Here is a 27,537-nt window from a genome sequence, read left to right on the forward strand (position 1 = left end):
GTAAAATATAAAAATAAGTAAAAAACAAATAAATCCTTTTTTTGTGAATAATGGACCTTTTACAGACACCGCTTGGGTGGTTTTTATGTATCTCGTAGTTGGCAGTCCGTAAAAATATATTTTTAAAAAGCTCCCGAATAAATCCGAGAATGTTCATAAATATTGTCAATCGTATAATTGTGAGAATGATCCGCCGTTCGATGGTGAATTTTCCAAAACGTCTCTAACTCTTCCGTGCACAAAATATCGACGTAATGGTGGCCCGCCGTTTTATGTATTTCCTCGAAAGATGGGGCGAATCGATCATCGCCGAGCCGTCTCGTAAAAAGTCAAACAGCCCTGTGCACGTTGTATCGCGACGTTCGGCTCGATTCGGAGGTAGGAAGTGACGGAAGGGGTTCCCCCGCTCCCCTTATATTTCGTAATGGATAAAAGTTTCCGAGCAGCTCGCCGTGATTTTTCGATGTCTCGCAGCATTAGCGGAAATCCAGGAAGCGGCAAGTTCGAGCGTCGCATCGGTTTGACGGAAAGTTTTACCGGTCGCCCAAGAACGGCCGCAGGCAATATCGCGGCTTGTCTACCTTTTCGCAGCTTCCCTTGTCTCTCTGTTCCGCGGGGAAGATATCCTCGTCGCTCGTCGCGCGAGGTAGAAAAGGGCCGGGGACGGACATTCTTCTGATGCAGAGCAAGGGAAAAGTGGAGTATTGGACTTGAAAAGTGCCTCGTCGACTAGATGGAAATTCGTTACCCCCTCCACACCGCCTCACTTAGTTAGCCGACTACTGAAACGCTTAAAGAGGCTACGCCCTTGGAAATTCCGCGGGTTACCTTTCTGCGTTTCGTGGCACCTTCGTCACGGAAAACCTGCGCGACTATGTCCGGTTTTCGCCGGATCGGTGGTTCACGGTGTTTAATTGCTACGCGGCTCACCGGGAATTTTTTTCTACACGATAATCGTGAACGAAATTATTCGGTCATTTTACCCGCGGACGACTTCGTCGTACACGATAGAAATAGTTCGTGTCGCTGAATAATTGAGCCGCTTATTTTGAAAGTGGCCTAACTCCATTTATCTTCACATCGAGATATTTAAAGTTTCGCGTTTCAATGAATTTCAAAATATACGTATAGGATACTAATGAGTCATACTGCTTAAGCGTATCTAAGGATGTTAAATTTAAAGTTCCTGTTAAAATAGTGGCAATTATTAAGTAAATAACGTGCGTTTTCTTATCAAGAATGGAGTTGGGTCACTTTCAAAATTAACAGCCAGATTCATTATAAAATTTGAAGGTGCCCAAGTCCATTCAACATAATTTAAGATGTTTCAAATTGAAAAAAACAATACTGAATTTGTTTTACATATCTTGAAAACACTTCGGAAACATAATATATGCGATTTAAAACATTTTTTAATTACAGAACATAGTCTACATTTTGTGCGTGTGAAAGTGATTTGAAGAAATCATGATGTTCTGAATTCCGTTTAATCTTTCGCACTTTTTGGATGTATGATGCATCAATTTTTTCTCCATTGTTATTCGAATCTTCATCCTCTGAAGACGAATATTGTTCTATAATTCTGTTTCATTTTCGATTTTTTTAAAATTATTAGTTACTATTTCTTCTTCACTATCTGAACTAATTAATGGTCTTGTTCTGTTTTTCCTCATGGGTGAAATAATGTCTAAAATTTAATATTAAATTTTAAGTTTTATATTAATTAAACGTACAGGTTATTCAACTAACGCAATTGTCCCAAAAATTAGGTTAACTTGTAAATACTAATTAGTTGAAATTACCTTCATCACTGCTTTTCGACATTATCAATAGTAAATATCTTGATGTAAGTATAAATGGAGTTGGGCCACTTTCAAACTACACGGCTCATTTATTTAATTAATTCTGAAAACTTATGTGTGAAAAATTTATCGTATTTGCTCTGAATATAAGCAACCTGAAGTGCTTCACTGATACATAACATGAAGCTGTACATTTAACCATGGTAACCGGCAAAAAATTGGAAAACGGAGTTAGGCCACTTTCAAAATAAACGGCTCAATTTATTAACACGCTCAGTGCCGCGTCAAAAAGTGCGATTTTTCGATTAAGTTTTCGATTTTTCGCTTAATTCACAATTATATTGTTCTGTTTTAGTCTTTCTTTGTCTCGTTATTTATTTAATTATAATTACTTATAATGTTCATTTATAATCATTTTCAATTTCTCTTTTGTTTGTTTTATTTTGTTTTGTTCTAGTTTTTACTTTGCTTTATATTGTTCTATATTGTTCTACTTTGTTTTGTTTGATTTTGTTCTTTTTGGTTCTATAATGTGATTTATTCTATTTTCTTTTACGTTGTTTTATTTTGTTCTATTTTATTTTATATATATAGGGTGTCCCGAAAATGTCTCGCAATCCGAAAATGGCGGGTTCCCCAGATTATTTAAAACAACGTCTTCCTTTACAAAAATTTTCTCCGAGGCACCGTTAACGAGTTATTAACGAAAAACAGTGACCAATAAGAATCGAGTACGGCTGACGCGAGGCGGCCCAGCCAACCAGCGCACGAAGCCCAGTTCCGCTCATTGGCTCGGTCGCCTCGCGCCAGCTGAGCTCGCCTCTCATTGGTCACAGTTTTTCGTTAATAACTCGTTAACGGTGCCTCGGAGAAAATTTTTGTAAAGGAAAAAGTTGCTTCAAATGATCCGAGGAACTCGCCACTTTCGGATTGCGAGACATTTTTGGAACACCCAGTATGTTATAAAACATCTTATGAAATCGAATTAATCCTAGACAAATTTTCTAGACAAATTCTTCAAAAATAATCGCAAGATATTCAAAAATGTCCAAAAATCAGACGACATATACGTCTCGAAAAAGCATTTAACGCTAAACCAATCACCGCTGGTCAAATGACCGGTTTCACACTTCTTGTTTCATAATTATTGAAGTGATAAAGCTGCATCCATTAAAAATTGTCGAACATATTTCTCCATTCGGACACGCACTATGATAGAAATATTATGAAAAATGTAAATAAATTCTATCTTGTAATTCTAAATCCAAATTAATCTTGTAATTCCTACGGGACAACACTTGTTAACCACTTTTAGACCTCGGTAGGTTTAGCGTTTCACCTAGCACCACTGAAACGTATCAGAGTTTCGTCGAAGCATCGAAAATAAAAATCGTAGCGCTTTATTTCCGCGGGAAAATCCGGGCTGGTTGGCGTGAGCCGAGAGCCGAAGAAATTGTCGCATCGGAATAATTTCCACGGCGGCAGCACAACTGGCCGGAATGAGACCCTCTCTATAACATATTTCATCAGAGCACAATAGCGACTGTTCGGTTCTCAAAAGATCGCGTGGGTCACATGTCTGGGAATTGAATGCGCTCGCTGAGTGGCGACTGCCGGCGGCTTATAATGTCGAGTTAGCGGGATCGTGGCCTCCGAGGGGTTGAATAAACTCGATCAACTCGGAACGAGATATTAGAAGTTCGACAACAAGTCGCATTAAAAATGTTCGTCCCTCCGTGCCGAAAATAACGGGGAACTTTCGAACTCTCGTTCCACCGGAGTCCACGGCGTTTCGCTGCTAACTGTCCGCGGTGGATTTATCGATTCCTAACTCTTTCGGACGATTCCACAATAACTGGATAGGTGTGATATCGTTTCCGACCGTTTGTACTCCAGTGACGACTCGGAATTATTCCAAATAATTTGAACGGTATGTCGAAGTTAATATTTAACGCGTTAAGTGACGAATATATCAACTCTCCGATAATTCGCACAACGATGGCACAGTGTAAGGTAGAAACATGGAAAATAGAACGGCACACGAATACAGTTTATACCCGAGAGTATAGGATAAACAATGATGCACATAAACAGAGTATAGGATAAACAATGATAAACAATGACGGTGGTACAACGTGGCTACGATCTACATACATTTTAGGTTAGAAGGGCACACAACGACAGTAGCGCCACTCTGTTATAAAGGGTGTACCAAAAATGTCTCGCAATCCGAAAGTGGCGGGTTCCTCAGGCAATTTGAAGCAACTTCTTCCTTTACAAAAATTTTCTCCGAGGCACCGTTAACGAGTTATTAACGAAAAACAGTGACCAATGAGAGGCGAGCTCGGCTGGCGCGAGGCGACCGAGCCAATGAGCGGAACTGGGGCTTCGTGCGCTGGTTGGCTGGGCCGCCTCGTGTCAGCCGTCCTCGATCCTTATTGGTCACAGTTTTTCGTTCATAACTCGTTAACGGTGCCTCGGAGAACATTTTTGTAAAGGAAGAAGCTGCTTCGAATGATCCGAGGAACCCGCCATTTCCGGATTGCAAGGCATATTTGAGACACCCTGTAGACCCCATATCTACTTGAGGCGCGAATTATAATCTACTTCACACAATATCAAAGCTATTTAACAGAGAAAATAACAGTTTAAGTCTTTCGCACTCTAAAAATCCTAGCAACATTGAATTTGTTCAATATATTACAGGGAAAATAAATTTCAAAAGCTAGTTGAGAATTACGTGTGAAAAAGAAATGATTGGAAGAGCAAGTATTATAATTTCGTATGCACATCAGTTGCGGTAAATGAAGATACTGTAAATCAGAGGATATGTTTTGGATTTCGAATTTAAATAGCATCGAGTGCATAGGTTTTATAATTCTGTGATTAAAAATAGCAGAATTTTTATCTCGTAGAGAAATATTTAAAATTTCGTAAGAATGTTCATTGGTTTTGAAATATTTTTCGTAGAATGAAGATACGAGTGATTTTCAGTGAAAATGAAAATTCATTAATCAATAATTTCGGAATTAATCGTTCGTCGTTTTAAAATAGTAGTTTCGAAGAAAAATACGTACAGTAACGTTTCGAAAGGATGTTTATTACTTTCAAAATATTCTTCGAAAAATTAAAGTAATTTTAAGCGAAAATGAATATTCATCGATCAATGCCAGACGATTCGATATCGAGTAGAAAATGTGAAAAAAGAAATAATATGAAACGAGCCAGTCGGTCGGAAAAATTCGATTTCCGAGTCTCGCCGCTACTTACGTTGCAGATGATTTGTGCGACAGATCTATTATAGTTAGATTCTTAGTAGACTAACTTCCTCGAAACTTAATTAACTCTACGATGACTTCCGTAAGTTCGACTTCCGGGGTCATTCGAGACTTCTGCGGAACTTAAATTTTATCGGGCTAGAATTAGGCGAATTTCTAGTTGCCGCGGAGGCGAAGAAATGTTAATTGGTAAAAATCCAATATCTTCAATTAACGTGCGTGTCTTTGACCAAATTATTCCTTGAAAAACCGGCGAAAAGTTTACGGAACTTTCTCGGGCGAGGTTGACTTTTAGACGTACTAATAGAGAAACGTGTGAAAAAGTCTAATTAGAGCAATTTGTGACTGCCGAATCGTTCGATCCTTCTTTCGCCTGCTATTTTATATCTGCAACCGACCAATAATATTAGGCCGCGGATCTTATTGCAAATTCTTATAATTTATTGTTGATCTGTCAATCACTATTGCAAAGTTTTCCCTCTGCATGTAACCAAGTGTTCCTTACCCGTATTCATACGTAAATAAATTAAATAAATTAAATTAAATAATTTAAGTTCGATAAATTAAAAAAAAATTAAATAAATAAAGTTAAATACATTAAATGAAAAAAAAGGAATAAAATTAAATACATTAAATGAAATCAATAAAATAAATAAAATAAAATAAATTGCATAAGTTAAATAAATTAATTTAATTAATTATATTATGTTAAGTTAAATTAAATTAAACAAAATTAAATAAAATTATATTGAATTGAATGGAATTGAATGGAATTGAATGGAATTGAATGGAATTGAATGGAATTGAATGGAATTGAATGGAATTGAATGGAATTGAATGGAATTGAATGGAATTGAATGGAATTGAATGGAATTGAATGGAATGGAATTGAATGGAATGGAATGGAATTGAATGGAATGGAATTGAATGGAATGGAATGGAATGGAACGGAATGGAATTGAATTGAATGGAATTGAATGGAATTGAATGGAATTGAATGGAATGGAATTGAATGGAATTGAATGGAATTGAATGGAATTGAATGGAATTGAATGGAATTGAATGGAATTGAATGGAATTGAATGGAATTGAATGGAATTGAATGGAATTGAATGGAATTGAATGGAATTGAATTGAATTGAATTGATATTATCTGTGGGCGCAGATCGTTAATTTTTCTGTCTACGCCGGTTATCAAAGGTAGTATGTACAACTCGCATTTCTTCGAGAGCAAAGGCCTCGCTAGTTATCTGTCAGAACGACGAACTTCCGAGCCTGCAAAAAAACGGTCGAGAATGGACGTTAGACTCTACGTCTCTTAAACAAAACACGCTTCGAGAGAAGCGTGTCCTGGTATCAGCGGCGCTTGTCTAATCAAATGGCGCGGCACAGCGGGGCTGCCGTCAAATGTTCCGCATTTCGAAAGAGCTGCGCAAAGGATACACGGCGGCGAAACGTCTCGTATTACCGGAAGGTTATTAATTAAATGTCAATCCGATCCCGCCAACAAGGAGAGCAACAGAAAAGTGAACGCTGTCTATCGACCGTCTATCAATGAAATAGGCTCGCAACGCCACCGTGGGCCAAACTACGGTTCCGGATAAGAGAAAAATCGGTACTCGAACGCGTTATCAGTCCAATTCTTCGAATAAAATTTGATTCGAATAACCGTTTGAATAAATTCTTCGGATATAATTTTATTCGGATAACGATTTGAATAAAATTTTATCCGAATAAATTCGACGAATAAAATTTTATTCGAACAACGATTTGAATAAAGTGTACGAATAAAATTTTATTCGAACAACGATTTGAATGCAATTTTATTCGAATAATATTTCGAATTAATTCTACGAACAAAAATTGTGTATTTGTTGTTCGTTGTTAGAATAAAATATGCCGAACACCGCCTTTTGCATCCCTTCAGTGATTCATTTTGTACATTAGATTAGATCAGGCTTTTTCTTTAATCATGTTTACAGTAGAGCGAGTCACGCGAGAATCAAATTTTTATTCGATTAGAAATCCTAAAATATAACAAGATATTATAAAATATTAAAATCAATAAAATTCAGATTAGCAGATATTAAGATTAATAGAAATATTATAAGAGAGAGAGAGAAAGAGAGAGAGAGAGAGAGAGAGAGAGAGAGAGAGAGAGAGAGAGTGGATAGAGTGTGGCAAGTGTTTCAATTTCTATCCTGGAATGTTACAACAATGATTCCAGTAATTATAGAAGGTAGAAAACATTGAGTTTTATTCAGCTGCAAATGAACGGCGACGCGGGCGTGTCGATGCATAAAACGAAAGTGAACGATTTCTGTGGATCGTGGTGGAAAGCTTTCGATTTTGCTATCGTAAACAATCGGCTCGGCGCAACTGCTTTATCGTGTACACAGTGTGATCTTGAAGGAAGCCCGGTAATATTTACCTGCCTGTCTGTCTCTGTTTATTCGTTCCACTTCTTCTTATCGTGCGTATGCTTTGGAATAGTTTAGCGAAAAGATTTTGCAAAGATGCGCTACTGTTTCGCAGCATTTCATTGTGGCATTTTTTTCTGTAAGCTCTGAGTAACAAAAACGACAGAAGCAACGGTATTTTGAAATTCTAGAATTGTTTCACTGTTTTACATTTGATCAATGCGTTCCTTTTCGCGAAATCCACTTTCGTATTTGGTTTATACATTTTTCTTATAAGATACAATCTCGAATTTACTCTATATATTTTTCTTTTAAAATACACTATTGCATCTGATCTATGCATTTTTTTCATACAAAATCCAGTTTTCCATTTGGACTATGCATTTTTCTTACAAAATCCACTGTTGCATTTATTCTATGCATTCTTTTTCATACAAAATCCAGTTTTCCATTTGGACTATGCATTTTTCTTACAAAATCCACTGTAGCATTTATTCTATGCATTCTTTTTCATACAAAATCCAGTTTTCCATTTGGACTATGCATTTTTCTTACAAAATCCACTGTTGCATTTATTCTATGCATTTTTTTTCATACAAAATCCAGTTTTCCATTTGGACTATGCATTTTTCTTACAAAATCCACTGTTGCATTTATTCTATGAATTTTTTTTCATAAAATCCAGTCAAACCCTTTTCCATAGAAATTTTTGTTTCCTATTTTTGTGATTTTTTAAGAAACTATCTAAGAGATCCAATTTTTTTAAAATAAATTATTAAGCTTTATGGGTAGATAAATAAAAGTAAAACGCAGTGAATTAAACTTATCCCTTTTAGTTTATTAATTTGATGTACGAGGAAGGACCGTCTTTACTCTCCTGATTGCTCCAGGAGACTGAAGACTATTCACAAAGACGAAACCAAAAACGTCACCTAAAGACAAAGAGCACTCTGTTCTATATACATATGAAATCATTGTTTATCTAATGGTACTCTGGCGAGACTCTCGGCGTCGATTCGTTTTGTAACTTATATGCTAGAAGGAAAAACTTCTGAGTATTCAAAAGAGAGAAAATAATCCAATACTTTATAATCATGTTCTCGTAGAACTTTCATTCAATCGATTCTGTACCCCCGAATTGCGAGTACTGTACAAAAACAATGAACAGTGAAAATTCTATTAAATCATTCTTCGATAAAACATTCCCTAAATTTCACAACTATATTATGGGATTAAACCAGCACACAACAAAAATTCATTCAACCCTTATGCTATAAAATTGCCGAAAGAATACTTAACGCAAACGTCTCTCTCAAATCAATTTTGCGCCTCTCAATTAAAGTACTCGACTAAAATTCAACACACACTAAAAATCCTTATAAATCGTTTTTCCAATAAAATATTTTCTATTTTCACATTTTTTCAACTGCAATATCAAACCAGCACACGATAAAAATTCTCTCAGCCCCCGTTCTACAAAATCGCCGAAGGAATATTTAACGCAAACCTCGAATCAATTTTTATCGATCAATCTTCCAGAATCTCTCTTATCGTCGCAATTTAATCTTCCTCTTCTTGATAATCCCTTCTACCCATCTACTTCCCGAACCGTTTTTTCATATTCCTAATCTCAGTACCTATTCGTTGTTCTGACGTTCTCGTACTCTATTATTATTCTCTTTTATTTTCCACATTTCATTCTTCGTTTTCACATTATTTATATATCTTGACCCTCTTACTTTATCTTCCATTCTATCTTCTCTTTTATTGTATCATTTATTTTCTGTTTCTTTTTTCGTTTCATTTTGATATGCTACTTGTACGATACATCGTCATACGATCACGCGATATTTATTATTATTAGCACGCGATAAACATTTGTCCAACCCTTATGCAGTGAAATCGCTGAAAGTACTCAACAAAACCAGCCCACAGTAGAAATTCTTCCAAATAATTTTCCCATTAAACATTTCCTAAATTTCTCGATCTCAGTATCGAATGAAACCAGTACACGACAAAAATTCTTTCAACCCCTATGCTATAAAATATGCGACATATTGTCATACTATTGTAGCGCAGGGACTTTCTATCCTTGATTAAATAAATATTATTATTAACACGCGATATTTATTATTATTAGCACACGATGTTTATTATTATTAGCAAGCGACAAACATTCTTTCAACCCCTATGCAATAAAATCGCCGGAAGTACTCCACAAAACCAACGCACAGTAGAAATTCTTCTAAAATACTTTTCCAAAATTTCTCGATTACGGTATAGAATGAAATAAGTACACAACAAAAATTCTTTCAACCCCTATGCTATAAAATATGCAACATATTGTCATACTATCGTAACGCAGGGACTTTCTATTTGTTTCTATTAACTTGATCAAATAAATATTATTATTAACACGCAATATTTATTATTATTAGCAAGCGATAAACATTCTTTCAACCCCTATGTAATAAAATCGCAGAAAGTACTCCACAAAACCAACGCACAGTAGAAATTCTACTAAAATACTTTCCCAAAATTTCTCGATTACGGTATCGAATGAAATCAGTACACAACGAAAATTCTTTCAACCCCTATGCTATAAAATACGCTACTTGTGCGACATATTGTCATACTACTGTAACACAGGAACTTTCTCCCGTTGATGAAATAAACATTATCACTATCATTATAATTATTATAATATTATTATTATCATTATTATTACTATTCTTATTGTTGTTATCACTATTATTATTATTATTATTTTCTGCACTTCAATTACAGTACTCACCAAAACCAACGTACACTAGAAAAATTCTCCGGAACTGTTTCTCCGCGAAACCCACCCCTGATTCCACATTCCTCAGCGGCATCGAACCGGCGAACAACAAACCTACCAACATGACCCTGTGCCACGAGTTCCGGGAGAATCCTTAAAAAAAATAACTTCGCATTTGAACTCGGCCTTCGGGCGCGAACCCTTCTGCACTGATCCGTTAAAAGTTCCAGCAGAAAGCCCCGCTGCAGCGAGTATGATTATTTATTAGGCGGAGTCGGCGTTTGGGGTGGGATGGAAGAAGCGGAGTGGGGAGAGAGAGTGCTCGTCCGAAACGGGCCTCTCTTCGGGCGAACTCCTCGATGCAACTTGCTAATCGCGATCAGCATAATTCTATTCCATCAAGGTTGACCCTGTTCGCCTTGGTGCCGCGGCACGGCGAGGCGAGGCGAGGCGATGCGAGGCGATGCGAGGCGAGGCGAAGCGCCGGCTCGGGGGTTGCAGCAGGAGGGTTGCATTCGGGCCGGCAAAAAGGTCGGCGAGTAGCGTCGTCGTGCGACCGGGGGGATTGGCGGGAAGTCGAACTCCAAAGCGTCCGCAACAGAGCGCGCAGAGTCAGTGTTCGGCGAACCGTCTTCATGCGCGGTGTCACCCGCGCTCTCGGCGCTCCGGCTCCCGTTGTTGCTGTTCGCGACCCAGGAAAAAACCGTGCACCAGCCGATAATCAGCCGGACAGCCGCCTGGCCACGAGGACTATCGCCGTACTACTCGCTCGTCCTCGCCGGTCCTCGCTCTCCCTCTCACTCTCTCTCTCTCTCTCTCTCTCTCTCTCTCTCTCTCTCTCTCTCTCTCTCTCTCCCTCTCACTCTCTCTCTCTCTCTCTCCCTCTCTCTCTCCCGCGTATTTAGCACGTGCGGAACCGGACCGCGCGGGCCCCTCCGACACCTATCATCGTCTCGACGATAGCCGCCGGTCGCCGAACGACGATGCTGTGCTACGTGAGTCTCGCCAATTAGATCGCCCCATCTCCCGCATTCTCCTCTCCTATTCACCGGACGGACTTCTCCGCGCTCCCTTTGCTCCTCGGCTTCTGTGATCGTCGCCGGGATCTTGATCTCTTAATCGCCCACCGGATAGTTTGCCAGGTCTTAGGGCAGTGTGACGTGCACGGTTCATATAATAAGTGGTGTTCCGTCGGTGAGAAGCTGAAAATGTTTCCGGAGGTATCTAGTTTTTATTTGATTTCTCGTTTGGCCGGTTATGTCCCCGTCGTTTCCCCGAAATTTGTTTGCTTTCATTTTCTCATTACGCGACGAATCGAAAGTTTTATGCTCGACGGCGGATTTCTACCTGTGTTTTCATCCTGTTGCGGAATGCTTGAACGTAGGAAGATTTGCGGAAAGTATAGTTTATAGTTTCGTGTGGGTCAGATTTTTCGAATGCGTGCGACAGGTGGACACGGTTTTTGTAGGTTGGGCGAACAGGAGTTGATTGAGAATTTCATTTGCTCGATCTTTAATTTTGTGGGGATTTTGTTTTTTTACCGATTCGGGACTCTTAATTTTTGCTTGTTAAGGATTTGTCATGGTTGCTTGTTAAGGTCTTCTCTAATTTTTACTCGTCAAGGATTGTTAGGAATTTTGCTTTTTAAAGTTACTTTTTACTTGTTAAGTGTTTTTAATTCTGTATTGGAATGTTCGGTCGAAGGGAAACGATACTATTGGAGAAAATGTGTATAAAGTATATTTTTGTAGATTTTGTTTTTAGAATATGTGCAAGGTACGCGCTTCGTTTTGTAGGACGTTTTTTAATTTTGTATTGGATAATTGGGACGAAGGGGAACAGTTCTGTTGTGTCGGAAGTATATTTATTTTTGTGGATTTTGTTTGAGAATATGTGCAAGAGTTTTTGGAGATAGGACAAACAGGAGTTCATTGAAAACTTCATCGATGGAAATTTTTACCTATCGAGGTTTATCATAAATTTTTAATATATATATATATATATATATTTTGACTCATTAAAGTCTTCCAATCTTTACTTATTAAGGATTTTTCATTAATTTACTTATTCAGGATTTTTCATTTTTTACGCATTAAGGATTTTTCATTTTCACTTGTTAAGAATTTCTATCTTTTACTCGTTAAGAATGTCTAATTTTTACGCGCGTGTTAAGAATTTTTAATTTTTTCTTGCTTGGAATTTTTAATTTTTGCTCATCATGGCTTATTGGAAAGTTTGGACGAAGGAAAACAGTTTCGTTACAGAGATTGTATAGAAACTAATATTTTGTAAATGTTGTTGGGAAGGTACATGTACAAGAAAGTATATAAGAAGTAGAGCTTTTTTGGGGGGAGTAGATGAAACAAGAATTAATTGAGAATTTATTTTAGGAAAACTAATTTGGAAGTAGAAGCGAACTTGGAAGGAAAGCTTAAGAGCCAGCTTCAAAGTAAAGTATTTTTTCGAGTAGGAGAAGCCAGAAATTAATTAAACGTCTATCTTGATTTTTATTCTGTAACGTCTTCTGTAATGTAAAATTAAAATGGAGAAATTTTTTCTTTGGACAGAGTGCTGAAAAATTATAATTTGTTTTTACCGTGTCTAGAAGTTAAGCAAGATGTAGAACATTTTGAAAAAAAAACGAAAATTAATCTAGAAGTATTACTTATTTTAATTTTTATTCTGTATTGTTTAATTCAAGTGGAAGAATTGTTTTTTAATGAATTTCTGTAGGAGATTTTTGTGTTCCCTAATTTGTCTGAGGATATTTTCTTTTTATAAAGTATACAGAAATTAGTAAATTTTCTAAATTATGTCTAACAATTAAGAAAGAAGTAAACGACTTTTACGGAAGAAGAGAAACGAAAATAAATTGAAAAGTACTATCCGATTATGGATCTTTTTCGTAAACATTATTCGCACCGTCAATTTGAACAAATAATTACATATACATTAAAAATAATTACTCTTAGTTTTCGAACATAATCATAAATATAAAATTCGTAAATACATTCCTATTCGACAATATTACGAGTAGTAATTCGAATTTGTAAAATGCAGTTGATCGAATAATATTTTATATAAAAACTACGTTACTAGATTGTGTCTCAAATTACTTAAAAAAAATATATCACGGCGTTTCAATTACGATATTATCGCTACGGATGCTTCTGCGCGACCAAGCTCGAGAAATATCGTTATAGTATCGACTACTGTGCCTCGGAATAAAAAGAAAGTCTTAATGAAATCCGTGTCAAGCTTCGTTCGAAGCAACAGCTTAAAGCGATATCGAATGGAAGCTTAAAGCGATGCCTGCTCGAACAGCAACTCGCAGAATCGCCAATAACGAGACTGGAAGATGAAATAAATATTTTCGTTGTCGTGTCGAGAAGGCAGTTGTCGTCTAACTTTATTCTGGCGGGACCCCGCCTAGTAGCTTCATCTTCTTACTTAACACTCTTTTAAGTAATAATAACTGTATATAATAATATATATAACTATAACAACTATAATGGAGTATGAAAATAAACTAATAACTATAATAACTATAATAAACAATAACAGTTATAGTAACTATAATAAGTGAATATAACTATAATAACTATAATAAATAATAGCTATAGTAACTATAATAAGTAATAATAACTATAATAACTATAATAAATAATAATAACTATAATAACTATAACTGTAATAAATAATAATAACTATAATAACTAACTATATATAACAATAACTATATTTTCTTAATAATAACTTTATTTATCAACGGGTTAAATGCTTGGTTGAAATCTAGTAAAAAGAAATATAGGAAGAGAAACGAAAATTAAGAGAAAATAAGAATTTTTAATCCTCAGTCACCGCCATTTTAATTCAAAGTCCAAAATAATTTTTCCGACTATTTCCATTTTATATAACGTAGTGCATCTTGTATATGTGAAATTGAGAATTTTGTGACTTGAATTACACGCGAATTATACGAACTTCACAATTTCGAATCGAATCGAATTATTCGAAATAATATTCATACAACCTCGATGCGTGTGTCTCCTTCTTAGTTCGCATTGTTACTTGATATGTCTTCTTTCCAGCTTGCATTGTTACTCGATACGTCTCCTTCCGAGTTTGCTTTGTTACTTAACACGTCTCCTTAATACGTCTGTCCCCCAATTTACCGAGTATGGAAAACTCTCGTAACAGTGACAACACCCGACCTCTAACCCCGGAGCAGCACCCTCATTTGGCACGGCGATGTCGCTGCAACGGGCGATAATTTCACAACTGCAAATAAATAAATAAATAAACTCGCGCACGTACCGACCGTTCCCGCGGCAGTTCGCATCGTTCCAGAGGGAGTTTAACGAACGAGACGCGCGTATCCTGAGCTTTTCAAAAATTTTCATCGAATTGTTTGCATACAATTTACATGCTCGTTTCCTCGTATCTTAAATTATTCCGCCGTATTTTTCTCCGTGTCCTCGGAGAATGTTAAACGCGACCGTTCGCATCGCGAATCGATAGAAAACAGTGCGTGTTGTCGTAAGCAAATCGCTATTGATACTGCATGATCGTATGAGGAAGACGAGAAAGAAAGCTGAACGATCAAAACAAACGGCCGTTTATTAATTCGATCATCCGAGTAACGACGTTCGTTAACGCTAGAACTGTCAAAGCAGTCAAAATGAATGGTTTCTGATTTTTTTTTCACAATTCCTGATATATTGCGAGAATATTTTTAGCAGCAATTTTTAGGTACACTTCTTTACCGAAGCGTATATTATATTGTAAATCGTACGAAGTTCAAATAAACCCAGTCTTGGCATTGTTTTAAGATAATACACAAATACATATAAATAATACACGATTACATATAAAATATAATACAGTACCAAAATTGTTACTTACGGGAAATGAGGGGTTACTGAGGTCATTTTAAGTTTTAACAATCCGCGATCTTTTACGAAAACTCGCCGAGTTTTTTCTGTCTCATCATTTCGCGTCTAAATTTCTCTGTTGTCACTCGTCGTAACAATGTAAACGACGTTGACTCCTTCATTGATGATTTTCAAAAATTTTAATATAGACTCTATGTCTTGCAATCCGAAAATGAGGGGTTCCTGTGGTCATTTGAAGCAACTTTTTCCTTAGCGAAAATGCAATCCGCGGCTTCGTTTACGTGTTATTAACGAAAAACACTGACCAATGGGAGCGGTCGAAGCCCAGTTCCGCTAATTGGCTCGGCCGCCTAGCGCTAGGCGAGCTCGCCTCTCATTGGTCAACTGTTTTTCGTTAATAACTCGTTAACGAATCCGCGGATTGCATTTGCGCTAAGGAAAAAGTTTCTTCAAATGACCTCAGGAGCCTCCAATTTCCCGAAAGTACCATAATTTTGGAACGCCTTGCATAATAGAAACGGTGAAATATCTAAATAAATTCGGTCTTGTCATTCTTACAGGATAACGCACAGCAGTCGTATTTATCATTCGGTAGGTTCAATGTTAAGGAAGAGTCTTCATAATTTGAACAATTTGAAAACGAGAAACGTGAGAGACTGGCCATTTGACCGGCGATGGTAGGTTCAGTGTTAAAGCAATTACAGTCCCGGCGAAACTTCCTTTTAATTAGCGAACGTACCGGCGCATCGGCTACTCGGGTTACTCGGTGTTTTTCAATTTCGAGCAGAACGCGGAGCCGCCGGAAAGCTGGCTCTCTGTTTCCCGAAACGTCACTGCAACGCTGCCTTTCCAAACAATCGTCGAACAAATGGGTCGCAAATGACTCCGGCACGGCGCAAGTGTTTAACGCGATGATTTCCGAGTTCCGGAAATAAATTGGGGCGGCGCGCGACAAATGTTACATTTCAGCTTCTTTCGGAACGGCTCGCGGACAATGCGACATTTCGACGGCCGGCATATGCCCGTGTTTCGCTCGGCTGCCCGTAAATGATTCCGACGCGGCGGCTTTTCAGCCGCCCGAAATCGATTCCGCGATATTCGACAGCGGTGCCGCGCGCCGTTCGGTTTCGCGTTCTCGATCGAACCCAAGGAAAAGGCCCTTCTTTCACGTATTTCGCTCTTCCGCCTCGCTAGACATTCTTAATACCCGCGAAATCGTCGCTTCGCCAAATTTCGTAATTATTTTGAAAAGATAAGTCTGCTGCTTCGACTTTCATGAAATCTAAATCGCTTCATCGGCTCGACGTTTTTACGAAAAGATTTCATTGGAATTTATTCAATTGACGATTTCCATTACAAGCTGAAAAGATTTACATTACAGGTATAATTGTAAATATTGTATGCTATACAGAAAGGTGATAGAGTTAACAAGAGTATGTAAAACAAAATAAACGATATTGCATTACTATAATGTATAATATAATATGCTAATTACTATAATATAAGTAAATATAATATACTAAATTATATTGTATATTATAGTAAATTATATTATATATTACAATATTACAATATATGTATAATATAATTTACTATAATATATACGATATAATTTAGTATATTATATTTAGTAAATTATATTATATATTATAATATATGTATAATATAATTTACTATAATATACAATATAATTTAGTACATTATATTTAGTAAATTATATTATATATTATAATATGTGTATAATATAATTTACTATAATATACAATATAATTTAGTATATTATATTTACTTATATTATATTATAGCATATTAAATTATATTGTATATTATAGTAAATTATATTATATATTATAATATATGTATAATATAATTTGCTATAATATACAAGCTTTCTTGTTTACAGCAAGATATCTCGAAAGAAGTTATAGTTAACAAAAAAAAGTTCCTAATATTACTTGCTTTTTTGTGGGTGGAGTAGCGCAAGAGACCTAAAGGTTAACCTAATTTTCTTAAATGGAAGGCTATATTTTTTTCTTGAGAAAGTAACAGCAGGCACTGAGAGAAATTCAAAAAGGTGCTATAGGATATTATTCTGCATTCAACGACCAACATCCAGCAGCTGCTGCTGAGCAACGTCGGTTGCGTTTGTATTAAGTTACTGCAATTATGATATTATAAACAGGGATTGGGAATTATTGCCAATAATCTCCAAAAAATAAAATAACTTTCACTTACTAGTTGAATAATTTTTGTATCCTGCTACGTGCCCACCATCATTGAAAGTACACATTTGTAATCGTTTTAAAAATTGTGTCTCAACGCTTTTTAACATTTCGTCCGATATTGTGTTGCACGCGATCGTAATTCTTGTTCTTCAATCATTTACGTTTTCTACTGGAATCTGGAAAGCTGCTTGAAGATTATAGGCTGCATGAAACTCTATTTTCAATGATCGTTGACACGTAGAAGGATAACAAAATTATTCAACCAGTAAGTGAAAATTACAATCGATAATTTATGGCATTGGCAATAATCCTCGCGATCCATATTTATAATATCATAATTGGAATGAGTGTTGGTCGTCGACCAATGCACGACGTAAACATAAAAAAGCTAATGATTCACCTTTATCGAATTCAGAATAATATCCTATAGGATCCTCTTTGGATTTCTCTCAGTGCCTGCTGTTACTTTCTATTCAATTAAGAAGAAAATAATTAATATTACACGATGTAGCCTGTTCTACCAAACAACTTATGTAGGAACATTTTTTTAATTTTTTTAACGCCTTCCTAGATATCCTGCTGTACTCACTTGAACAAGACACCCTGTATAATATAATTTATTATAAAATATAACCCTCTTAAGATCTTTACACTACTTAATTTGTAACATTTGACGAGACTAATGTGTACCATAACGAACAATAAGAGGAAAACATTGTTCAAAATGTCGAGTGGTGCGCAACATATTCAAGTTTCATCGAACTCAAAGTAAATAATTGTAAGTAATTATTGACACAATTCTTCTTTGTATTCGCGGAAGAGAATGCGAAGGTGCCTGGAACAGCATGAGAGTCGTACAATAATTTCTTTCCCAAGAATCTCCAGTTCCGTTTCTAACGTTACTTCGAAGCCTCGCGCATAACAACATTTCTGAAATTTTCGTTTCAAACTCCGCCGCAATGGTTGTATAATGGAGCTTCTAATGCCTCGTGAAACAGAAGAGGATTATTAAACTAAAAAGCTTCCCCGTTTGCACGGGATAACGTACAATAATGGCGAGTGTGTACATATACTTCCATTTAAAGGGGTATCAAATTTCTTCACTTGCCATTTAGAATAGAAAGAGAGAGAGAGAGAGAGAGAGAGAGAGAGAGAGAGAGAGAGAGAGAGAGAGCGTATTACACCTAACTCTTCCTTACCGCTGATAATGTGAAACGATATGAGAGGAGAACGTGATTGGCTTTCACGGTGAAAATATTTGTCCGGTTATATTTTTCATCGCATCAAAGTGAACGTAATTAACAAATAGCTGTAGTAGCAGACAAAATTAGTACTTTATGAAAATTTGGAGAACGATGCAGAAATGAATTTGCTTCTCAGCGACTTCTCGTGATGTTATAGTTTATTAGGTTCATCTCGATCCTGACTGTTACAACCCTTTTTGTAATTATTCGCCTTGGCTGTTACCTTTTTGTAATTATTCTTATTGGCTACGTTATCTTTTCGTAATTATTTTCCTTGTGCGTTACCCTTTTATACTTATTTTTCTTATATATTATCTTTTCGTAATTATTTCTCTTGTTTCTTATCATTTAGTAATTACACGTGTTACTTTTTCGTAATTATCGATAATAATTTGTGGTTAGTAATTCACAGAATTAGTATTCTTGTCTATTACGTTTTTATCATTATTTTTCTTCTCCATTACTTTTTCTACTACCTTTTCATAATTATTTTTCTTGCCTATTACCTTTTTTATTACCTTTTCATAATTATTATTCTCGTTTATTATCTTTTCATAGTTATCTTTCTTGTCCATTACTTTTTCATAATTATCTTTCTTGCCCATTACCTTCTCGTAATTATTTTTCTTGTCTATTACCTTCTTACAATTATGTTTCTCGTCCATTACGTTTTTACAATTATGTTTCACACATCCATCACCTTTTTATCATTCTTTTTCCATCATATTACTTTTTCCGGCTATCACGTTTCCGTAATTATCGACAATAATTCATGGTTGGGCGTGCGCGATTCCGAACATCTGTACGCGCAATTTCGAAAAAAACGCGTCCCCCCAAACCACGAGCCACTCTTTTTAATGAAGCAGTTAAATTGCAGAAACTGTGTCGTTCGCGGGGTTAATTGCGTTTTTCTCCGCGGTGTGTCCGTGAAATTCGTTCGTCACATTTCTTCTCGATCGGACCACTCGTTAATGGATGTTCCAGCGCGCATATTGAGATGCTGGCAGAACCACGAGACCGTGATTATATTTTTCATAATTTCGTTTCTTTCGAATAATTAACGAGCGGGGCGCGTGCGCACGTCGAAGTAACGATAAGCAGTCAAAAAGAGAATGAAATTTATTCGTTCACAACGGCGGCAGTGGCGGCGGCGGCGTTTTCACGAAAATCGAGTTTGAAAATTCGTCGGGCGCGCACTTCCTATTGAATGGGACTCGACTAACGAGTTTGTTTATAACTTGCCGCTTTTGCTCCTTGCGAATACTAACGAACGTTTACACTCGAGGCATTTCCGAACCCGATTTACCCGCCCCGGCGAGGCCTCGAATGAAAAATTTCACCGACGATACGGATGGCTTTTCGTCCGTTCTACCGTGCGATCACGCTCCGCCGTTTATACACAAAGAGCGAACATGGATCGACTCTCGTATCTTACATGGGCCATTAATTAAACGCTCCGCGTCGATTTTAATCAAATTAATGCGGGGCATGGTTCATTGAAATATATTTGACGCGTATCTGTTTTCATCCGCAATGATCCATTTCCATGGATTAAAAACGGTCCCCGAAGTGCGGCTGGAAAACATTTTGCGAGATATCTCGGGGATCAAACATCGCGCTGCGACGAAATCTTCCTCACATTTTATTTATTTGTTCGTTTATTTATTTAATTATGAAATTCCAAACAGTAGAATAAACGATACAGAAATTTTGGAACGACCGGATGCAAAGAATCAGAAAAAAAAATATGATGACCGTAATTCCTTAATCGATGACCCGCCGCAATTCGAAAATACCAAAAAAAAAAATTAAATCGAGATTATTAGTTTTAACCTGAAGTTTACGATGATTCGAAACAAAATAGCGAGAATTCTTAATACTTTCGTGGAGCACGTGACATGCTCTCACTATTTTAATGCCTGTATTTTATTTAGAAGAGTTTTTTTTGCAGGTTTTAAAAGAAAAAAGATTTGGAAAAGTGTCCGAGAAATGAAAAAGTGTCCGTTAAATCGATATGATAAATTTCTACGGAAGAGAAAGAAGTTTGGAAGAGCGTAGTGGATTTTGTAGCTTCCAGTGAGGAATTTACTGACAGCAGATAATTTCAGAGAAATGATTTCGTTCAAATAATATTTTTCGAATTCAAATTCGAAGATTGTCCACTTTGTTCGATGCTGTAGCGTAATGAAAATTATTGAAGCACATTGGTACGATAACACATCGACTGCCACAGGGATGTCTATAGAAACCGTATTTCCTTTTGCATTCCAATCGCAATCTTTTCTAACGATAGAAAGAACAAAATAATTATTGTAGAAATTACATCTGTAACGCTCTTGAATCTTGTAGGTCCAAACGAATTTGATTTATTTAATAGACTATACTAGAATGAAAATAGAATACATTGGAATACAAAATTCGAATTATTCGAATTATTCGAATAATTAATTGTTTCGAACAATTATTTTTCTAAGATAATTATCCGACCGAATACTTCTTATTATTAGTCGAATAATTCTTTACTTGAGTAAATTGATAAAATAATGTATGACGAATGATGAATAATCTTTATTCAAGTAAAATATTCGACTAAAGAGAATTCATTCGGATAATTAGCTTAGATTAATATTTATTCGAAAAAAATCGAATGATCGCCAACTATGTTATGTAATCGGTAAAATGTAAACGCACGCTGTTTGAAAAAACCGTGCAGAAATTCGAATAATTCGAGAAATTTGAATAATTCGAGATATTCGAGACATTCGAATAATTCTAAAAATTTGAGACATTCGAATAATTCGAGAAATTCGAATAATCAGTATTTTTCGAATAATTCGAAGAACTCGAATAACTCGAATTACACGAATAATTCAGATCGTTCGAATAATTCGAAGAACTCGAAGAACTCGAATTACACGAATAATTCAGATCGTTCGAATAATTCGAATTACACGAATAATTCAGATCGTTCGAATAATTCGAATTACACGAATAATTCAGATCGTTCGAATAATTCGAAGAACTCGAATAACTCGAATTACACGAATAATTCATATCGTTCGAATAATTCTAAAAATTCGAGAAATTCAAAAAGACTCGAGTAATTAGAAAAGTTCGACGATCTCCAATAATTTGTAAAATTGAAAAGCCACAGAATCTGTCGAGAACAACGGATTATAGAAACGCGAAGTATCGTGCGGCCAGCCATTGGTGCCGTTCTAGCAAACCGATTGTTTGACTAAAGGCCCCTAATTGGATCGTAGCTGTGCCGAAGGTCCTAATGGACCGGCGATATCGAGTTATACATAGAGTGTTTTAAGAAAATGTCTGGCCCGGATGGCTCGCGGAATGGCTCGGCGAACAGTTCGACAACACAGCGTGCTCGGTAGCGGGTCTTTTGTAGCCTTTTAATCTATTCCGTTGCGGTCGCGTGCCATTACGTACGCCTCGGTGTCGGTGAAAGGCTCGGGCATTCGAAATTGGCGCCGGTATCCAGAGCAGATCCACCTCGATAAGTATGAAGGGAGGAACTGGCCGGGTTATCCAGCTACACGGCGGCGGTCGCTTATCTTTTAAATTACATTTTGCCCCCCTTCCGGGACGTCCCAGCTTCCTGCCAGTTGCAAGCGCAACGGTCCGCGACCCTGGATAGAGTTGCTTACCGGCATCGATCCGAGGCCGACCTTGAATAGAACCGACCACGACACCTCTAATTTTCAACTTCGCCGATCACCGAAGACCGAGTGCCACGTTGATTGCTCCGGTTCCCCATCCGGGCACGTTTCATCCGCGAGTTTCTCTCTTAATTCTCGGACGGCGGATCGTTCTCGCAATTATACAATTGGCAACGTTTATGGAGACTTTCAACTTTATTCGGCAATTTTTTCAAACATATTTTTCAAGACACTTCGCGTAGACTTGTTTCCGACATTTAATCGTTGTCACGTATTTCTATTGTTCCCAGTGTAACAGCTATTTATTTAATTTCATTGCCGAAAATTGACTAATTAGGTCAGGGTAAGCATAGGCGTTTTATTTGTATTTCTGTTGCTCATAGTGTAACAGGCATTTGTTTCATTGAATTGCCGAACATTGACTGATTTAAATGTTAATTCGAATACATTGGGTCACAAATGACCTGGTAACCGCAGGCCGAGGCTTGATTTGGATTCCTCGACGGGTTTAGACAACACCTGACAGATCGTCTGCGTCAGATTTGGGCAAATTTTATTTTGGAAGAGAAATAAACAACGCGACTGTTCGAAATAATTGATTTCGGAACGTTATTTTCAGTAGCGTTGTTTGATAATAAATACGATACCGATTCATTTGCGATGAAGCGATTTTAAGTAATAATAAATTATATCGTTATTTCTTTATTTCGAATTGGCCGGAAAAAGTAACGCTGAAAATAATGATGAACCAAATGATTTCATTTTATGAAATGTTCGGAACAATTTGTTTGAAGCGATGCAGCCGTCATACAGAAATATGTAATACGTAAAATAACATTCAACGAAAAGGTGTAAACCAGCCCCGAACAGTAAATATAACCTCGTAATTATTTCAAATAATTATAAAATAAAATAACACGTCACATTAAATAATATTTCAAATAATTATAAAATAAAATAATATGATATGTGAAATAATATGTCAAATAATTATAAAATAAAATAACATGATATCTGAAATAATATTTCAAATAATTATAAAATAAAATAACACGTTATTTAGAATAATATTTCTTATAAAGTAATTTCGAAAGAGATCAACACGGCATGAAAATAACTATGAAATCAAATAACATGTTGTTTGCCCAGGTCTGCGTTAATTACGAGGTACAGCAATTATAATAATAATAAGATCTTTGAACTCTCCTATGCGTTTGTCGAAACTAATTATTATTTCTTGAACACGGGTTTGAAATGAAATGTACAACGATACTGTATAATGTAGAACTGTCTTTACAATTCTTTGTGAAGAATTAATTAGATCTAATTAGAATTCGTTCTAATTAGATGCCGCACGACGACCTTGTGTGACTTACAAGGCCATTCATTATGTTGTATACGTACGAATTCCTTTTTGGCACACCCTTCAGATGACACAAAAAAATACATAGCATTCGATTTGAAAAATTGAAGGTCAGCTTCATTTATAAAAAAAAAGACTAATGCAGACCGAAACATATTACGGACACCGTTACATTGCTTGTAAACAAACAGTACGTCGGAATAACTAAAATAACAAAAATAAAGAGATTTTATTATAGCAATCGCTTAAGTACGAACAAAGAAAAGAAGGAATATAGAAATAGAAGAAAGAGAGAGAGAGAGAGAGAGAGAGAGAGTGAGAGAAAGAGCGAAGAAAAGAAAGAAGAAACGTCGAAATAACTGCATATACAGGGTGTCCCAGGTTTGAATGTTCAAACTTTGTCAGTATATTCTATGGCACAAAGTAAGAACAAAATGTCATGTAAACATAGGTCATATAGAGCTTTATTAAGAAGTTATAACAAAAATTCAGAATAGGAATAGTAATCAACTAAAAAAGAAATAAAAGAGAAAAAAAAATCTTCGATCGATGTCAATCATGTATTGTCAACGACGGTTATTAATACATTTCGAAATGTATTAATAAACACAGCTTACATAAACACACGGCATGTGCTGATCTATTCAAGCCAATGCTCGCAGTAACAGCAAGTTGATTACTATTCCTATTCTGAATTTTTGTTATAACTTCTTAATAACATCTTTTTCTTACTTTGTGCCATAGAATACACTAACAAAGTTTCAACATTCAAACCTGGGACACCCTGTGTAACTGATTAATTTCTCAGTAGCATTGTAATTTTCATACGAAGCTTCTGTAGCGGCCAGTCGGCGCGCATAAGAAAAGATTTGTTTCTCGTGCAAACGACTAGCATATTTATGACTCTCCTTCGAAAAGGCTATCTTTGAGTAAGCTGTTTCCTGTCCGGATGGCAATAAGCCAGTAGAGTTTCTTTTTTACCTGATTCTCGATAGTCAACGAGACCGTCATAAATAAGCGGGAATTCCGAAGGGCACGCAAAACGGACCCGAACGCCGGAAGTCCGAGCGCAACAGCCCTGAGGAAAACCCAGGCCGTTACATCATAAAAAAACGCACCCACTCCGATCACCACGCGGTCCCAAAACAGGACGCGCTCAGGGCGTAAGGGACAACGCGGTGAGAAGGAGATGGACAACGCTGATTGGGAAAACCCATTCGCGGGTCAACCAATCAGGGGGTGTCCAGAGCCCTTGCCGGGGGCAAACAGGAAAATATAAAAAGAGCAGCAGTGAGACGCTCGCTCTCATACCTCTCATACCTCTCATACCTCTCATACCTCTCATACCTCTCATACCTCTCATACCTCTCATACCTCTCATACCTCTCATACCTCTCATATCTCTCATATCTCTCATATCTCTCATATCTCTCATATCTCTCATATCTCTCATATCTCTCATATCTCTCATATCTCTCATATCTCTCATATCTCTCATATCTCTCATATCTCTCATATCTCTCATATCTCTCATATCTCTCATATCTCTCATATCTCTCATATCTCTCATATCTCTCATATCTCTCATATCTCTCATATCTCTCATATCTCTCATATCTCTCATATCTCTCATATCTCTCATATCTCTCATATCTCTCATATCTCTCATATCTCTCATATCTCTCATATCTCTCATATCTCTCATATCTCTCATATCTCTCATATCTCTCATATCTCTCATATCTCTCATATCTCTCATATCTCTCATATCTCTCATATCTCTCATATCTCTCATATCTCTCATATCTCTCATATCTCTCATATCTCTCATATCTCTCATATCTCTCATATCTCTCATATCTCTCATATCTCTCATATCTCTCATATCTCTCATATCTCTCATATCTCTCATATCTCTCATATCTCTCATATCTCTCATATCTCTCATATCTCTCATATCTCTCATATCTCTCATATCTCTCATATCTCTCATATCTCTCATATCTCTCATATCTCTCATATCTCTCATATCTCTCATATCTCTCATATCTCTCATATCTCTCATATCTCTCATATCTCTCATATCTCTCATATCTCTCATATCTCTCATATCTCTCATATCTCTCATATCTCTCATATCTCTCATATCTCTCATATCTCTCATATCTCTCATATCTCTCATATCTCTCATACCTCTCATACCTCTCATACCTCTGATACTCCTCATACCTCTCTTGCTACGACGTCACGCTACCCATAAAGTGATTCTACGCAACTTATCAAATAAAGTTAGTAATTACACCGCACGCACCAGTTATTTACAAGAACACAACTCATAACTAAACTTCTTTCGAGATGTTTAGGAAGAACGTGTCCGCGATAGCGATCATTATCCGCGCGAAAGACAGGACAAAGAACAGCATCAATGCGAAAGAGTGTGTGCCCAAGAATAATAAGTGTTTCGCATCCGTTCCAGCGCCGCTTTGTCGAAAAGTTCAACACGACGGCCTTCCGACACACCGTCAAAGGAGCAAATTGGAAACCATTTTCACCGGCAAATTGATTCCTTCCCGGGAGTTCTCCACCGGATAAAAACACACCGCTCCATAGACTTCTCATATTCTTGTTAGGAAATTGGCCGGCTACTCGATATCGAGAGGCAGGGCGGGGTGCTGCGATCCGATAAAATATTCGACTCGCGATAACCTCCGATTGATTAAAAACTTTCTCGATGAAATTTATGCGCAACGAACTATCGAAAAACATTCGTGTTTCGTGGACCACCCGTGGATGCAAACACCGCGTCGCTCTTTCTCCGTTTTTGCTGCGCGCGTTACACACGGACTCGCGTCACGCACGGCCGCGCGCTACTACAACGGTGATTTTTAATATTTCCTTCGGAAAGCGCAATTTCGCATTAACTCTTTCTTCCTTTTTTTGCGCGCCCGCGTCGCCGCGCCGTGCGTGTCGGGCCGCGTTGAAAATCGATTTGCTGGAGAGTTAATTTCCGGAACGGCAAATACACAACGCCTTTGTTACGCGCGCCAGGGAAATATTTTAGTCGACGAAGGACGGTATTTGCATGGGAATAGTATTTACAAAATAATGTTTGCGGACATTCTTCGTGTCTGGCTCGTTCTGTCGTTCCGACGCAATGCCGTTCGAGCACGGAGGCTGCTGTTAAAACGTTTGTGCCGCGCGGAACGCGCGACGCCAGGCTATCCGCGCGCCGTTGATCATTTCATCGGCGATCCTGGCTACCGGTAATTGCGCATTGTTCGATCTCGTACAAATGCCAATCTGTTGTATCGCGTTAATCGACGACAAATGTCGCATGGATGATCGATCGTTCTTCTTTCTTCTCGTAATGTTTTAAGAACACGCACGATGCGAACATGGATCGCGGAATGTACGACGACTTATGGTTGCTGCCCGAAGAAAGATTGTTCTACTTGCGCATCCGTGATCAATCTATTTAACCGTTTGCGTACCAGATGGTTCTGAAAAAACAGGATCGGAAAGCGCCGAGGAGCGCGATAGCGCTCCTTCGATTATGTGTCGAAAAGAGCCGAAGAGCGCAATAGGGCTCCTTCGATTATGTGTCGAAAAAAGCCGTAAAACATAAAATAAAACGTTATGAATGAAAATATATGTACTATTAATTTAGAATAGGTAACAACAAAATGCAAATTGGATTACTGACAGCGATGCGACGCGCGACGTATACACGCGTCTGAAAGACTGAGCACGTTTCGACAAATTTAAGGTGGGCCGTAAGTCGTCTGTTTCGGCCAAATGCTCTGGCTTTTCTCGACAAAAAAAAACGGGAGAGCGCAAAAGTGGCTCGTGGTACG

At 37.2% G+C, this 27,537-nt stretch overlaps 1 protein-coding gene and 1 long non-coding RNA gene across 10 annotated transcripts in view; both read left to right on the top strand.

Moving 5' to 3' along the window:
• Positions 1-27,537, top strand: part of CASK (peripheral plasma membrane protein CASK) — a 599,783-nt gene that overhangs the window by 461,511 nt on the left and 110,735 nt on the right. The gene's annotated exons all lie outside the window — the stretch shown is intronic.
• LOC143260490 (uncharacterized) lies at positions 11,288-27,330 on the top strand. Its single transcript, XR_013034705.1, has 2 exons — positions 11,288-11,502; positions 26,160-27,330. It is a non-coding gene; the product is annotated as an uncharacterized LOC143260490 (long non-coding RNA).

Source organism: Megalopta genalis, chromosome 13 (assembly GCF_051020955.1).
Source record: "Megalopta genalis isolate 19385.01 chromosome 13, iyMegGena1_principal, whole genome shotgun sequence".
In the NCBI taxonomy this organism is placed as follows: Eukaryota; Metazoa; Arthropoda; class Insecta; order Hymenoptera; family Halictidae; genus Megalopta; species Megalopta genalis.